Source organism: Pavona decussata, unplaced genomic scaffold, assembly GCF_977016875.1.
Source record: "Pavona decussata unplaced genomic scaffold, jaPavDecu1.1 SCAFFOLD_114, whole genome shotgun sequence".
NCBI classification, from domain to species: Eukaryota; Metazoa; Cnidaria; class Anthozoa; order Scleractinia; family Agariciidae; genus Pavona; species Pavona decussata.
In genome coordinates, this window is record NW_028145528.1 from 6,866,394 (window position 1) to 6,878,409 (window position 12,016).

At 39.4% G+C, this 12,016-nt stretch overlaps 1 long non-coding RNA gene and 2 pseudogenes across 1 annotated transcript; 1 reads left to right on the forward strand and 2 right to left on the reverse strand.

Annotated features, from left to right (window-relative positions):
* Positions 1-988: 988 nt before the first annotated feature.
* LOC146470524 (uncharacterized) lies at positions 989-3,801 on the forward strand (annotated as a pseudogene).
* A 713-nt stretch (positions 3,802-4,514) lies between these two features.
* Positions 4,515-6,016, reverse strand: LOC146470525 (uncharacterized; annotated as a pseudogene).
* A 257-nt stretch (positions 6,017-6,273) lies between these two features.
* Positions 6,274-8,967, reverse strand: LOC146470526 (uncharacterized). The gene is made up of 3 exons (XR_014867016.1): positions 8,846-8,967; positions 7,402-7,479; positions 6,274-6,840 (listed from the first exon to the last, which is right to left on the reverse strand). It is a non-coding gene; the product is annotated as an uncharacterized LOC146470526 (long non-coding RNA).
* Between the last annotated feature and the right edge of the window lie 3,049 nt (positions 8,968-12,016).

Consider the following 12,016-nt stretch of genomic DNA (forward strand, 5'->3'; position numbering starts at 1 on the left):
GAGGGGAATTCCTGTACTCCCAGGGACGGGGTACTCGGGTATATTGTTGGCAGGTGGGTACGAATGAGCTAAAGTTGCCAAACCCCAAGAAGCCAAAGAAGTCGTGTTAAGATAAAATTGAACCAAAACCAGTCCGACGGCCTACAAAGTTACTTCGAAGAAGACAGGCGCGAATAAGCTCCTAGATACACTTCAGTGAGCGGAAAAAGTGCGGAATTCAGTATGCGATCGGAGTAAATGTCACGTGGTTATAGTGCCACGCCCCTTTGAGGTTTGAGTCGAAATTCTGCTGTTGCCGGCTTTTTTTCGTAAAAATCTCTCGGCTACACATGGTGCGCATTAGTGCCTTGCGCTGAACAGAGTTTCAACAAAATCGCAAAGACCCAATTCGAGAAATTTAGGGCTTTCCAAATTTAGCTCATAATTTATGTAAAAATGATAAGCAAACTTTACAAGATTATATCTAATAAACTATTAGATTTATTCCTTTATTTTGGGGATCTTTATTACAGATGGGACCTTGCAAGTCAGCAAAAAGCTTTAGGGCCTTGTAAATGCGCGCGATTTTGAGCAGTGCAAACATATAGAAATGATAGTTTTAGCTATTTGTTGACGCTTGTCAGCGTTTCAGAGTCCATCTCGCAGAAAAAGCATTTTCTTAAAAATTCGTAGTTTTTTTTCCTTCACTTTTTTTCAGGGCCACAATTGATTAACTTACTACCCGGATTCTGAATTTCATGGTCATTGAAAAACTGTGACATTATCTCCTATAAGCCCAAAGTTGAGTAAAGATTGAAGAAGATTTCAATGGGTAATGGGTAACTCATTGTTCAAGTCAGAAAACTAAGTGCATGTAAGCCAGTCAGTCAGTCAGTCGGTAGGTTGGTGGGGAGGTAAGAAGGTAGGAAAAGCTTAATTTTAATGAGGGAGGTAGTATACAAATGCTAAAAGACTCGAATGCTAGATAAAATATGAGGCACTAGACCATATGGATATTAACAATGGGATTGTACAGGTGAGCCCTTAGAAATATCCACACAGTTCTGCTTTCGATATTTTATCTCACTAATGAACAGTAATGAAGCTAACATTGGCATTGCTATTAGTAGTGTGCATCAGTGGTGGTACGTCTGTGTCAGAAGTTCAGTTAGAAACCTTCACCAAATGTTCATTTCCTTTGTATTTATGAATTATAAAGGGTTTTATAACTTATGCAAGATGAAATGAAATGATGTGAACTGCGGAAAGTACAAATGAAAATCCTTTTTTCCCGCTTAATAAGCAATTAGTTAAATTGCGATCAACACAGCAACCACGACATCTATCTTCATTTCCTGCATCATAACAGGATTAGACTGCTGATTTAAATGTGATATTGATAACTAACGAGTAGAGAGAGTTTCTTGCATTGAAAGGGATAAATGAACGCTTATGGATACAAGTCCTTGTGATGATTAATGATTGACATGCTGATTAATGATTGACGTGTTGCATTTAATGAATAGAAAGAAAAATCCGCTTTTGCTTTTCCTGAGACTCTGTATAGAAAGGCAGAAGTTATGTTTTAGTTTCTTACTTCGGTGCTAATTCAATGTTCTTAAATGAAGTTCCAGGCAGAAGAAGCAGCTCCAAATGTAGAAAGGAGAAGTTCTCCAGGGTATCGGTTTCGACAGCGTTATTTACAAGACATAATAAGTGCTATTGAACCGAAGGACACATAGGGAGAATCACAGCGAGTACGTGTGCCATATTGTTGCAGTTTCATTCCTATAGTTATCTCAACACTTTTATTGCATGCTGTATGGGGCTTTAGCCAATCTCCAAAAGACTAGTCCCGTGTAGTGGATGTGCAATATATTTTCGAGGCTGGAATATTTCTTCTACGTCTTTAGTCTACGCGTCAAACAAGTGATGGTGATGCTACTGCCAGAGGATTCCTCACTGTACATCCCGGGTGTACATGTGGGGCAATAGAAAAATTGTCGACGAAAAGAGGCACAGGCACAGCTGTAGTTCGCTTTGCCCTCACTACTCTAGCTTGCCAACCTTTTTTGCGATTAAGTTGTCCCTTTCAAATGTTGTTGTTTTTCACAGACGAAATTTATAATTCAAGCAGAGCCGCGCACTTTCCACCCAACCCAGCAAGTCACGCCCTCACTTCCCAGTCCTCCTTACTTACGAATTTCCATTTTGTTTTGTAACAGAGCATTTCCGACAGGAGAATGACAGTTCTGGAGAAACTGATTGATAATGGAGATACCAGAAGTGTCACCATAGACCGTGTCAACATTGTGCAGGATATGCTGAGCTTATACAGTGAAGAACGTGTAACGGAGTCTTTTCTAAATTTTAAGTTCTATAATGAGCCCGCGGTTGATTTCGACGGGGTAAAGAGGGAAGCCTTTAGCCTTTTCTGGGAAAAATTACTCCCAATATATTTTGACGGTACAAATAGTTATGTACCGCGAGTTTCTCCGTCAGTAGACGAAAGTACTTACGTTAAGTTGGATAGAATTCTAAGTCACGGATTTCTGATGGTTGGGGTTTTTCCTACCTCACTTAATAAAATTTTTGTTGCTGTTCTTCTCGCTGGGAAGGAAGACGTAAGCGACCAGAATTTCCTAAAAGGATTTTGGAATACATAAGTTCCTATGATAGCTTGAGGATACAAAAGAGTCTTGCAAAATGCAGTTTTCAGCTTCTTTCTAGCGAAGACGTTGATTTTTTGGTGGACTTTTTGTCCGAGTTCGGAGTCACTAAAATGCCAAATGCAAGTAATCTGGAAGCAATTCTTGTCAGCGTAGCAAGGACCTAGCTGTGGAATAAGGCTGTAATGGCAGCAGATGCCATAAAGCAAGGCCTCTGTGAAGGTATGCACAGAGAATTGTGCCTCCCAACCACGAAACAGTGAGTCTGAGCTTTATAGTTCTTTGGATGCGACAACTGAAAAAGTTCTCCCACTGATTACTCTTGACGACCCTAATGCAATGACAAAAGGGCAACAAACTGTTTATATGTATTTCAGGAGATATGTTCGAAGTCTTAACGAAAAGGAATTGGCATGCCTGCTTCGGTATGTCACAGGCAGCTCCACTCTAGCAGTTTCATCAATCAAGGTCATTTTTCATGCACAGCTGGGTAATTTGCCCCATGTTACTGTACATGCCTGTTCAGGAGTAGTTGACCTGCCCTCTAGTGGTATGACAGTTTTCCAGACTTCAGATCACAAATGTCAGAGGTGTTAACAAATGCTGACTCCTGGAGATTTTCCTTAGCATGAAGTAGTTGCTTGAATGAACTGTTGTTTTTATCAAAGGGTTTTTTTTTTTTGTAGCTTTCGTTACGGTGCTGCAAGGAGTGATGGAAATTATCCCTCGGGGAAATCTTTTCTATGATTTGTTATAGTTTGTTAATTTGTAAGGTATATAACACAGCTATTTCAAATAACTTTGTCGGGCAAATGAAGGCATCAAGACCTCCAACCAGACAAGATCATGAGACGATAACAGTTAAGCCATTTTAGTTGTGTTAAATTCTTTCATAGGCGGGGAAGAAAAAAGGGATGGTATGTCAGGTGTTTGTTAAAGGCAAGGCTGTACTGGCTCGATAAAATTACTTGCAATAGCTGTGTACGTTTATATTCAAGTTTTATAGTCGTGTTTAGTATTTTATGTGCCAGGCTATGCAGCAATAGCATTTTATAGTCTTTCTTATAGTGCTCATAGAAAATTGATGCCATTTTCTCGTAGCTCAGAGTTGGGTTCAGTTAACAGAAGTATTTTGAATTTTATATTTTACAGTTACTTCCCTAGAATTCTATTGGACAACATCGCGAGGAAATGTGAATTATATTTTAATGAAGAAATTTATCCATACCAGCGTGCTGCAGAAACAGCTGCCTAAGCAAACCCGTTTTTAAAACCTCATAACGCAAGGCTTCACCCACCAAACGAAGTTACTGAAATAACTGTATTGTATATTCATATTCAGATGATATAGTAACGGTTCCAGGTGTATTTAATAAAAGGGCCTCAAATAAAGATACAGCATTTGTTTGGACAGGCCATAAGAGTTCCACTTTCATAGCTCTGCCATGTTATGGTTAATCTTTGTATGACAAAAATAAAAGTTACTGAAGATCTTGAAACCTTTGTAACCTTGAACTTAAAGATGTTGCCCTTAAGAGTTTACGGGAACCCGCAGGAAGAAGTTTTACTTTCCCAGTAACCAGTCCTCCTCTGTAATTAGGCAGCAAAATATAGTTATCTCCCGCAGACAACCCATCATAACACCCTTTAATTACGGTCAAGAGTTGACGCGCCAGCCTGCACATAGCTGGGACGACAACATGCTCAGTGGAATGTAAGGCAGGCAGCCCGTTTTATAACAACCACCACCCACCCCCCCCCCCCCCAACCCACCGTGCATCAGGTGGTTCAGTTGCTGTTCTTCATGGGCAAGGTGGAAACTATGACATTAGTTCTAAAATGGAAGGTCTTTATTTAGATGAACAGGACTACAAGGATACAACGAGACTCAAATTATTGCGGTTAGAGAATATTTTCCTTAGCTTAGGAAAGGAAAGAACGAGCAATACTTCAAGTCCCTGCGGAACTGTGATTTATAACAATATAAGGTTTGTCCTTGTTAGTCTCAGATAAATACCAAATGGAAAAGACAACAACTGAAAAAGGTTTTCCTATTTCAGCCATTTAAGTAAACGAAGGATAATACAAGGTAAACACAATTTCCTACAGGACACCGTAGGACCTCGAGGACGTCCAATATAAAAAGCCTATAAACCTTTAGCAAAACAAAATCGCTTCCCTCTTTGAATATTTGTCACTGATACTAAAACACTTACTGTTCTTCTCGCGGTCGGTGGAAAAATTTTAAATGTCTAAATGAAAGAGGTTATGGTATTTCTCCTTTTCGCGATCCAAGTAAGAGTAAACAAAAACTGTGTGCAGTTAGAGTAGATCTTCAATGCCCTCAAGCAAGGTTGAATATAACAAGACCGCTTCTTCAGCGGTCCTGGCCATATTCAGATTTTGCTCTTGCATTATAATCGAAACTAGTTGAGTAAACTCATCAACGCAACCACTCTCTGGAGACCTCTGGCAACAACTTTCCTCTGCAACATCAACATCTTCCAGGTCCACAGGTTCCTTGAGGTCTTCTCCTCCAGTACCCTCTGGTGCAAAATAAAGCATGTCGGGTCGACCACTTGGAGATTCAGCATTAGTCGAAGACCTTATCTTATGCAAGTTCCATAGTACAGCTACCTTGTGTAGTTCATGGCGAATCACAGGCATGAAACAAAATATAAGACATTCAGCTTGAACCACATCGTCATCACGGTATAGGCCGCAGTCCCTCATGTCCTTGAAAAAGCTGATCCACCAGTCTGCACAGCCCCTCCTAAGTATACCCCACCAGGCTTCAATAGGTTGATTGGAGACTGATTTGCCATAAAGAAAACTTTTATCTCCAGCCATTGAGTCATTTCCATCACGCCCAAGGAAGCGCTGTAGAGCTGCAACATAGACATTTTCTGTTCCACAATCCCCTCGTATAACCCGGGGTGTTCCTCCGATTTGCCTGACACAATCAACGAAGTATTGAGCTATAACAGAGGGATCGTTATTGGAGGGGCCGACTTCTAACCACAAAATACGGTCGGCTGTAGCCGTCAATGGCGCCGTGTACACAAAATCCGAAAGGTTTTAATTTGTCATATCCGTCGATATGCCATAGATGATTTGGACCTTTTGTTTTGAACTGCCTTCTTCGTAGTCTATGTCTTGATCCGGGCAGATACGCCGTCAGGATCTACAATTTTTAATTCTCTCACCGTCTCCTTGTCAACAACAAGTCCGTGGTTGACCACAAGCCTTTGAGTCATCTGCCTGTATCCGATAGTACTGCCGCTGCCATGTAATTCCTCTTCAACTGCTTGACAAACCTGTCGTGGATCGCTGCGATTTCCTCTCCTTTTCAAACCGCGATGTCTCAATATTCGCTTTAGCTGACGTATACTTAAAGTAATACCGCGTAACAAGCTAGTAAAAAGGCAAGAAAAAAGTCGAGAAAAAGTGGGAAAAAAGTCGAGTAAAAAGTCGAGAAAAAAGTCGAGAAAAAAGTGGAGAAAAAAGTCGGGAAAAAAGTCGGGAAAAAGTCGGGAAAAAAGTCGAGAAAAAAGTCGAGTAAAAAGTCGAGAAAAAAGTCGAGTAAAAAGTCGAGAAAAAAGTCGAGAAAAAAGGCGGCAAAAAGTCGGGGAAAAAGTCGGGAAAAAAGTCGAGAAAAAAGTCGAGGAAAAAGTCGGGAAAAAAGTCGGGAAAAAAGTCCAGAAAAAAGTCCAGAAAAAAGTCCAGAAGAAAGTCCAGAAAAAAGTCGGGAAAAAAGTCGAGAAAGTGAAATTCGGGAGTGAAATTTCGATGGCACTAAATGGGCCTCGTAAGAAAAAGTGGGAAAAAAGTCGAATAAACAGTCGAGAAAAAAGTCGGGAAAAAAGTCGAGAAAAAAGTCGAGAAAAAAGTCGGGAAAAAAGTCGAAAAAGTCGGGAAAAAAGGCGAGAAAAAAGTCGACAAAAAAGTCGGGAAGAAAGTCGGGAAAAAAGTCGGGGAAAAAGTCGAGAAAGTGAAATTCGGGAGTGAAATTTCGATGGCACTAAATGGGCTTCGTAGTTATCTCTGCAGAGGTCTGCCCTGCCACTTTCATAAGAAAAACCTGCCGTTATTGTTGTTAACTTCTCCCACGTGGCACCGTTGGCGCCTTGGTTTTTTTCAGTGTATTTCACCTCTGCCGCATCTTTGCAAAAGGTTGGGGATTTGCATTGTCCTGCAATCGAGAAAAGTTCAGAAACTTAGAAATTACAAAACAACAAAAAAATAAATAAGCTTGAGTCAGGAGCCCAGTGCCCGCAGCGTACAACTCTTATATACGTATATTCATGTAACGGCGTTTTTACAGACTCAATAATTTTCAGATTGAAGTTCCCACAAATTCAGTCTCCCACAAGAGCCTTTCTAATCAGTCTCATGTTTTGCGTTATTCTCACTGATGGACCGAAACTTAAATTTTCGCCGGAAATTAGTAGTATTCCCATACGTATCTAAAAATAGACTGATCTGTGAAAATGCCGTAGCAAAAGGTTAGTATGAGTACTGTAAGTTCCAAGTAATGAGCTCCCTTTTGAATTAATTAACTAAAATTAGTCAAAAGGAGCGCTTGGTTCTATGCCTGCCTGTCTGTCTATGTGTTGTGTTTGTCTGTCTGCATGTCAATCTGTCTGTCTCTCTCTTGATTGCGTGTCAGTTTAGTGTGTAGTTATTTATGTCACATAGTTGTAATTGCTGAATAGCCGAATATCACAAAAGTGAAAAACGGTGGTGTACTTACCAATGGCGATGAAGGAGAATAGCACAGCGAGAATTACTCCAACTGACTGAGACATAATTCAGCTTGCAGATGGGTATCCTGCGTAAATCAAGCCCTTAGTAAGTTGCTATAGCTCATTTTCGTCGCAATTATTAGATCATCCCCGGGGGGGGGAGGTACTCCCAAAATATTGGGTAGGGGTGTACGGCCCGCTTCCCAAAACCCTTACCCTATTTATGACCAAAATCTGCGATTTTTCCTACCCTATTTATGACCTGACCAAAAATTTGATACCCTATTTATGACCTGATAGTGTCTGGTCAACTTCAGTTCAAAACTCTCCTGGAGCCCAGCGCGTGACCGGAGCGCGTCACAAGCCGTTGCCGTAGCCGTAAACATCATAATGAAGAAGTAGTTTCTTCTAAAAAAACAAAAAACGAATTCAAAACTATTTATTACCAAAATGGCGGCAAAATGGCTAAAATCGATATCCTATTTATGACCAAAGCGGCTTAAAAACCATACCCTTTGGCGCCGCACATACCCATATTGTCCATATAAGGGAGTACCCCCCCCCCCCCCCCCCGGGAGATCATCACTCTTTAATAGCGCTAAAAGACGCCATTTTTTAATTTAGCTAGAGCAGAGTCAGTGAATCAAATCAAGAAACGCTTTTAAATAGCAGTTTTATGTGCCTTTGTCCCCTATTTTGATGCTTCTGACACTGAATTAATTTAATGTGATGGTTAAGATGCCTTAAAAGCCATTAAACAGAATCATGCTAAGTAAAGTACAGATCATTCGTGTCATCGTTGTTTTCGTAATTATCGCATGTTAACTTAATCTACTCAGGATCAAAATGCGATCAGTTTAACAAGCATTCAAGCTTAGACTGCGCCGTTGGTAGCAAAATGAATCAGGCTTGGTGTTTACATGCCGATGACGGGATAGCAAGAGCCATGTGAACAAAAGACCTAATCCGGCCCGATTTTTGGATCGGATCCATTTGGAACCGGTCTGGTGACAACATAGCCTTAAGTTGTATGCGTGCACCAGGAAAGGAAATTTAACTCGTGAATGTTTTTATAACTGTTAAACTACGCAAATTTAAGCATATCGAGGCGCTGTTTGGCTGCCTGTATTCAGCGAATGAACCAGTGAACTACTAATCCACCCTTTGCTATTAAAACTGAGAGAAAATAGCAATAGTTGAGACGATTAATTTTCGCGTCCTCCGAGCGTGAAGGTATCCGATGCCACAAAACGATACGTTGTATTTCGATCGGCTGGGTTGCTAATGAAGAGTATCGAGAACCGTTATGCAACATTGTTCGCCAACTATACTGGGGAATATTGGAAGGCAATCATTTGAACAGAGATGTTCAGCGCGAACAGCTATAACTTAGTTAAAGGTGCGGGCGATCTGCAGTCAAACAGCTCAGTTCTCAGTGTGCAGAATGCTTACCTTTTAAGTGAAATAACTGTTCTTCCGAGCCGTGTAACTTAAAAAAACGGAATTTGCTCATCTGCTTCAGTGCTGTCTTGTACAATTGAATGCATTAATGGCTTGTACTCAACTTAGACGAGTGTAATCCTTTTAATCTTTCTCTTGTTTTACCTGAGTCAGAAATGAAAGGATGGATTGTTAAATAAATTCCTGTGCGTTGTCTCCTAGCGCGGAGTGATATCGCTTGTTAGTTAGGTAAAGATGTAAACTTGATGTTGTTTTTTGTTCTAGCGGAAGGGTCAGCTGTTTTCTAAACCGGCCACCAGTTTACTTGTATATGAAATGTATGAATTTGTATTTCACTTGTCGTGTCTCCAGTTAAATTAACTTATCACTGCAACTCTCATATTCTTTAAAGAATAAAGGCTTTACAAATAACCTTTTCACCAGCGTTCAAGTGTGTCTAATGCCTTTCGCGGCTATTTCTCATCTACTGAAAACGAATCTCGTTTACCGAACGCCCAAAACAAATTATTTCCGACAAGAAAGAGTTTAATTAAGCTCAGTTCCTCTTGATCTTGCAATGGAGACAACTGCCAAGTAATAGCCAATTCAATTCAAAATTCGCTGATGAAACTTGAAAATGCCCATTGTATACCACGGATTAAACTGAAGTCGCATAAAATATTAACCTCCTTTGTAGTGGGCTAATCCCGGCCACAACCCCAATGTATTTGCGGCGACATCAGAACATGGCAAAACAATCGTTGTCAGTTCGTAGTCGTTTGTTCGTACATGTATAGCCATATGAAAGATGGATTACGTTTTGAGGGAGTTGAGAGCAAACAAGTTAGCCGAGTAAAACCAATTATTCGTTAAATTCTCGGCTTAACCTACGTCTTTCGACACCAAAATATTCAGTTTTTTGTCTGTTCATAAAGTAAGGCGACCAGCCGCCCTTCAGTTTAGTTAAATAAAACTTCATGTAAAAAATCACCACGCAAGTGAATAACCTTTGCATAATCATTCATGCGCGTAACACCTGGTGCACTCATTTCTTGTCTCCCAAACACGAATCCTGAATCAATGAAACTACCAAATAAAGAAAGGAGAGAAGTTAAATAACGTTACCAACACCAGGTCAGCAACCGCCGACAAATTTTATATCATGTCTTCACGTCTTGATCAACTAAAGAATTCATTTTCTCGATTTGGCGCACGGCTACGGAATTCTTTACCGGATAATATTAGAAAGTCTGACAACAGAAAACTATTCAAAAAACAAATACATGAAATACTAATCAACATTTTAAAAAAAGAAAATGCTTACCTTACACCTTCTTCAATTCTTGAAATAATGAAAAGCTTGTGAATATGTAACAATCCTTTAATTTCTATCAGCTAGCGAATCTTTTTGTTTTTGCGTCACTTGTTTGTTTACTACTTATTTAACTTTTATTTTAGTCAATTCAGCTGTAAACACCAAATGTATTTGTATTTAGTTTTGTATAAACATACCTACCCGCCTCGACTAGCTTCAGCTATTTGCGGGTAGGTATATAAACACCTTGTAACTGTCTGTTTTTTAATAAAGTGTTGTTGTTGTTGTTGTTGTTGTTGTTGTTGTTGTTGTTGTTGTTGTTGTTGTTGCTGTTGTTGTTGTTGTTGTTGTTGTTGTTGTTGTATAACGTTAAACAGTTTCGTAAAAGATGCAGCGGTCAATTGTGGATGTCAGTGATGCAGTTGATTATTGTTACCGGACAGATTTTAGAAGTCCAAGGTTTGGTCCAACTTGTTTTATTTCGTGAAGAAAGTTGAGGTTCTTACAGCACAGGATCAGAAGATCGGAACTACAGTGTGTCTACAGTGTTTCCACAGAATGCGCTACAGTCTATCTACAGTGTTCTACAGAGTTAAAGCAGCTATATTTATGTGAAATGCTAAAGTTAATTGGTTTTTCTAAAGATAAACGTTATTGCTATGCGAAAACTAGGTGTTCGCAGCTGAGAGGAGTCGGATAGTGAAAGGAATAAGAAATTAGATAGAGTTTCTTTGTTCGTGCAAAAATTTGGAAAACCTAAGATATCTGAAAGGCTGAATTCCAGTACAGCAATTCCAATCGCTAGCCTGAAAGTAATCAAGTTTTACTAAGATCCTGTCGAAACAGATTTTAGTTTAAAGCTAAAAGAAGAGTAAAATTGAACTGAGAATGATTGAGTTGGCAACAAGAAACCTTGAGGTGTGAAAGTGTGCGAGCGAAGTTGGATTTTAATGAGGCTCGTTAAACTAATCTGTATGCGAACTCTGGCTCAAAAGGTGTGAGCGCGCGCGAGCTAAACAAAACAAACGTTCATTAGAGAAAGGCTATATCACTTCCCAATTTTACAGCTGAAAACACCCTCTAGAGGAAATAATAACTTTTTTAAGGATAAGTTTCCAGAGGTGGTGTTTTCCCTGATTGAAAAGTTAATTTACCGAAAATACGAAGAACTCAGTTTCCATGAAGCAAAAATGTAATACAAGAAAGAAAATAAATATTTAGGCTTGAGCGAAGAATGAAAATAATGGAGTAAAATAAAGCTAAATATTATCGTACGTCTACATTATCGATGAAGAAGACTTTTTCCGGTTCTCTGTTCACAAAACGATTGCTTTTGTAAAACAGAAGTGATTCGACAAATACAAAGATTAACCCTCTTTTGACTGGGGCTTTTTTTAAAATCTATCAATAATTTTAAAGTAAGCTAGAAATGACTCTTTTATAACTTCTCGTGGTTCAATTATCTGAATTATCCGTTTTACCGACGGAATGTCTATTGTAAATAGATTTCAAAGGCACGAGTAATACATGTACTACTAGAATCAAACTAGCTAGTCTGCAACGGAGACAACTGCTAAGTCAGGTTATAGGCTTTTAAATTCAAAACTTCGCTGATGAAACTTACTTTTTCACATGCAACAGATTCAACTGAACTCAAATAAACCATTAACGCTCATTTGCAGTGGGCTAATCCACGGCCTATTTCAATGTATTTGCGGCTACATCAGAACATGGTAAACTAATCGTTGTTCGTATTGGCGTTGTTTATTTCGTACATGTATAGCCATATGAAAAGATGCGTTACGTTTTGAGGGAAACAAGTTAACTGAGAAATCAGAGAAAAAAAAAACAATTATTCGATAAATTCT